Raw genomic sequence first — 5419 nt, 5'->3', positions numbered from 1 at the left:
ATTTAGGTCCCCACCGTGACACGAGTCCCCATGAGTCTGTGTGTAGTCAGGTTTAAGTCCCCACCAGGATATATAAATCAGTACACACACACACACACACACACACACACACTATTAAAACTCCTCTGATCTGGATTAATATAATGTTTTTTATCAATAAACTATTTACAGCATGCAACCTAACTCCCTTTCCCGTTATTATCCGCCTGCTTTCCTCTCCGTCACTTTGCGAACCCCGGTGGATTGTTTGGTGTAGTTCACTTTGCACTGAGCGACAGGGGTAACTGGAAGAGTCCATGTATTAAAGGGGGACAAAGGGTCAATCTGTGACAGTTAGATCCTCTGTTTGTCAAACACCTTTTCACTATACAAAGTGACCGCACATTTAGTCAGGGCAGACGTCATATTACATTTGATGACTTTGACTTTGCACTTGAACTTGTATTGATGTTATTTGAGAATATCTTGAAACTACATCTTTCCAAAACACAAAACAAACACAACAACAAAGCCCTTCAAAACATTAATAATTGAATATGCCATCTACCCTGACTAAGGGATCATTGGGATGAGTTTTTGGTTCAAATTGATAGTTATAAATTTAGTCAGAAAAGGTTGAGCATCATTTGTTTGCCGATACCAAATGGCATATTGTGTCATCTTTAAGTGTGGCTTAAACAGACAGTTCACCACAAAAATGGACATTCATCATTTTCTCACCCTCATGCAGTTCCAACCTGTATGATTTTCTTACTTATGTGGAACACTATTTTGAAGAATATTGGTAAACAAACCATTTTGGTGACCACTGCATTGACTTCCATTGCAGTGGGGAAAAAACACTGAGACATTTCAAAATATCTCAAAGTCATACAGGTTTGGAATCACTTGAGGGTATGTTGACAATGTCCATTTTTGTTTGCACTATCCCTTTAAGTGTCCAAGTACATTTCGGAGCTACTGTATATTATATAGAGTTCTATGAATGTTCTGTTAGATGGATAATCTCTTTAGGCAGTATTAACCCTTCAAAACAAATACTAATAATAAGCAGCAGTCACCAATGTCACTCTTCCTTATGAATGAACTATGAACAGAACATCAACAATGAACTAGCCAACTGACTGGGAGCCACTAAATTAATACATAACGGAACACAGAGATTAGAGTTAGATCAGGCCTGACATGGACAGACCGCTCTGAGGAGTTTGTTCTGACTGATATCTCTCCTCCATTATCTCTCTTACGCACTCTTTTTCTGTGAGGTTATGCGGTTTGGTTTCATTAATGGGCTTTGTTTTTCCTGAGGTATTTCGAAAATGTGCTCTTCTCTTTCCTCAGTTTACAGGATATGTTTTAATGTTGTGTCTCAAGGCAGTTTGAAACCACACATCTTTAAAAGGAAGGCAATTTCTTTCTGACAGACAATTTGATGTTCATTATCCCAACCCAAAAGAAAGAGAGAGAGAGAGAGAGAGAGAGAGAGAGAGAGAGAGAGAGAGAGAGAAAAAACAATTAAGGTGGTTGACTGCTCTACCAGTCTGGACACACTGGTTAGACTGCTCTGTTTTTCTGGGTTTAGACGGGTTTTGCACATTTTTCAGAGTGTGAAAAGAAATGTTTACAGTGAGGTAAAAATTTTTCTATTTGACCATTTTCTAATAATACTGAAATTGTATTACAATTTAAAATAACTGTTTTCCATTTTATTATATTTTAAAATGTACTTTATTCGGGTGATGACAAAAGCTCAATTTTCATAAGCCATTTCATCAGTCTTCAGTCTCACATGAGTTCTCAAAAATCATTCTAATATGCGGATTTGTGGAAAACAGTGCAACTTAATATTTTTGTGGAAATGGTGATAGATTTTGTGTTTCAGGCTACTTTCATGAATAGAAAGTCCAAAAGAACATTTATTTGAAGTAGAAATCTTTTGTAACATTAAACATTTCTTTACGGTCACTTTTAATACATCCTTCCTTAATAAAAACATACTGACCAGCTTTTATATTTTCCATTACAAACTATAGTAATAAAAATTAGAGTTAAAGCATTAGAAAGTCTTAAATATCTATTTTTTTCTTCATTACATTTTTCAATATTAATTTATTCCTTTTAAATTTTTCAAGATTTCCTTTTCACTGATTTACAGATTTTGAATCCCACATTTTTTATGTGGACCATGGGTTCCCACTGTACATAAATCTATCGTCACTCTAGGCCATTTGTTCACCACTGAAGGTGAAAGTGAGAGAGCTTGAATGAGTAATAAGGAGAGAGAAAGTGAGTGAGAGAATTTTTTTTTTTTGGAGGGCATGCTACTGGTGGAGGGCACAGGGCAAGTTATGCTCCAAAACTACCCTAACAGTCTGAACGATTTCCTGTATCCTTTCCCACGCTTGCAGAAAGTGAGAGGGGGAGAAAAAGAAACCAAGAGAATTGAGAAGAACGAGAGGAAGGGAGATACTACAGAGAGTGATATAGAGAGGAGAGAGGAAGTGTCATGTCTGCGTTTACAATTAACGGATGCAATGACGCCTTTCTGTTCCTCACTGATGACAACCAGCTGTCCCTAATAGAGAATGACAGCACTGAAGAAACAAAAAAATTTAACGCAGAGAGCAAGGGGAGAAGAGAAAGATGTATGAGGAGTGGAAACGGAAACATGGGAAGAGCAAGACCAGTTAAAATGAGTCTGTGGGCTAAAGTGAACCAGAGAAGAGAGGTTAATGCAGCATCAATCCCCTCATTAGCCATTAGCTTCAGCACAGATGGGCTCCTCATCCTGCTCTATCACAAACAAATTCTACTAATTGAAGAACAGCGAAAGCAAGAGTGCTGTTACCTTCCAATCACAATATGCCATTAAAGACAGCAATACCAATGTACACAATCCCACATCCTTAAGAGAACCACAAATTTACTCAAATCTGACCAGATGCATGTCTGATGGAGCTGTCCGATGCTAATGCTAATCTAATATTGATTCTTCATAATGGCACTGGTTTACAAAGCTTCCTTCTATTGGAAAAAGCCATTATTTCAACATGGCATTGCTTAGCTAAAGCTAACCATGTTTATATGATACAATCACTTCACTGTGTCCCTAATTCAGTTAGTTTCGTAATTTTGCTTAAAACCATAAAATGGATGGTTAAAACTTCAGCTAGTCAGACAGTCAAAATCGATTTTTTAAGCACCCAATAAAAACCATACAAGACAGATTGTCAATTCATTATTGATTTTTTTTAAATGGCTACACTGGCTAGAAGCACAGACCGATCTCTGCTGTCTTATTACCAGGTTACTTAAACTGACACTAATTTTGTTTAGACGTGCAGTTATAATCGAGGTGCATAATATAATCAAGTGTGTTTTCGTGTACAGTTTGCATATTTCTATCCAAGTACACATGACAAAATGCTGAATATTTGAAGGATTAAATAGATGTTGCTGATCACCTCTGTATTTTGGAGCATGTTCACAACATCAAGGCCAACTGTACTCTGTATGACACGCTGACAAAGAAAAGCTACTTCGCAGTATCCAGGTCTGCTGTCTGATAATTTGAAAAAAACTATTGCTTTAGTCTGATTGAAATTGAACTTTTAAAGTGCACGCAAACGCAATTATTGACAAAGCAACTCTTAACATAACAGACTTTAAATCTACTCCAGACTATATCAATAATGAATGAAAGTAACGACAATAGTACAAATAGAGGACATTGGTACTAAGCAACCTAAAGAGCACTTTAAGAAAGTTCAACTTTGTCCTTTTTTTCTCAGTTATGTGAATAAAAGACTAAATTAAATTGGTTCAGTGTACAATCTCTTTGTATAATTGTATAATCTCTTTATGAAATTTTTGAAGCAACCAACGTTTTGGAGTAACAAACTTTTGATGGAGGGACAGAAATCTCTCAGATTTCAGTAAAAATATCTTTGTGTTTTGACATGAGGGTGGCAATTAATACGTTTTCATTTTTGGGTGAAGTAACCCCAAGTCATTTCTATGGTTATATATTTATATACTTGTGTCATATTTACAAAGTTGTATTAATGTGTAATTCGCAGCTTTTTGTTTGCCCGCAAATCAGTTCATTGAAAGACTTGTTCTTCACATTAACCTATGATCATCTGTCTGCTGAAGTACCAGAGAACTAGTCAGTAATATGCTGAAAGGTCATTAACTAATCATTATAGTGTCAGACTACACATGACCAAAGTCTCATTCAAGGGAAGTCTGTTCACTCGGCGACCATATTTGCAATGCCTCCAGGCAGCTACTTTGGGAATGCAAAAGCACTGGTTTTGCATTTTTTCAATGACAAGAAAATTTTAATTAATTGCAGTTCACTTAATTTTGAAGCGGATTTGCTATCCATGACAGCGTTTCGTTTAAATTAATTGTGTGCCATAAAAGCATTTTTAGATTTGAGAAGTGGTCTGCATCTCCTGCATCTCCCTTAAAAGCCACCCGCATAAAAGCTTATTGTTCAAATTAATGCACAACTCAGACAAACTCTACGTGTGTGTGTAACCGTAATAAAATTATGAGATAATTATTCCTTCACAAATAAACCTCTCAATGAGTAAAACTGATTGTGTCTATTATTATAGATTTACACAACATTTTAACTATTTTCTAAATCATTTTTAAATTATTATTATTATTATGTTTTAAATATTTTTCCTGATTTAACTCTTTGGTACTCTTGTAAGAAAAACAGCAGTGATTGGGACAGAGTTTCAGTATCACCTTCACTTAAAATGATACAATCTAATCCTGTTTATGTGAAATAAGCCTGCTACTGAGCAGATTTGAGCTAATGGACCTGTTGCTTTGACAGCAACTCCGGGATGAGCTTCGAAGAACCTAACAATCCTGGATCACGTCAAATCGTCAACAATAAAATCCAGCTAACTGAGTAATCCATGTACGAAGAACGGACCCCTGTAGTAAACTTTTACACACACACGCAGAGTTTTTTCCTCTTTCTCCTTCCTGTGACATGACCTTGCTCGCGAGTTAAAAGTAAAGTGATTTTATTCATTTGGTGTCTGCTGTTTTCTTACCTGTGTAACTTAATGTGACAAGCCTGAACATGTGCCAGGGAAATACAAGGAAAACAAAAAGCCCAGGCAAAGAATTGGACAGGACAATGGTGGAACGTCCTATAAGACAACTGAGTCCTGCTATTCATGTCACTGCCTGTAGAGCTGAAGGCTATATGTGGAATCTAGTAACCACTAACCAGGTACTAGATTTGCCTTGAAAATAGGCCACATATGCTGAAACGCCCACAAACGTTGTACACAGAATAACAGAGCATTGTGATGGACAGACATGAAAACCTGCCCTGTCAGTTCAGTGAGCAGCAGAGGGACATTGTGGCTCAGCCACACACAAACAA

General features: G+C 36.7%; 1 protein-coding gene across 2 annotated transcripts in view; it reads right to left on the bottom strand.

Annotated features, from left to right (window-relative positions):
- The window catches only part of LOC107661968 (1-phosphatidylinositol 4,5-bisphosphate phosphodiesterase beta-3-like), a 72431-nt gene that overhangs the window by 36626 nt on the left and 30386 nt on the right, over positions 1-5419 (bottom strand). The gene's annotated exons all lie outside the window — the stretch shown is intronic.

The sequence above is a fragment of the Sinocyclocheilus anshuiensis genome, unplaced genomic scaffold (genome assembly GCF_001515605.1).
Source record: "Sinocyclocheilus anshuiensis isolate Anshui unplaced genomic scaffold, SAMN03320099.WGS_v1.1 scaffold603, whole genome shotgun sequence".
NCBI lineage: Eukaryota > Metazoa > Chordata > Actinopteri > Cypriniformes > Cyprinidae > Sinocyclocheilus > Sinocyclocheilus anshuiensis.
Note: the sequence above shows the minus strand (reverse complement) of the source record. Positions and strands in the feature narration are given on the sequence as shown.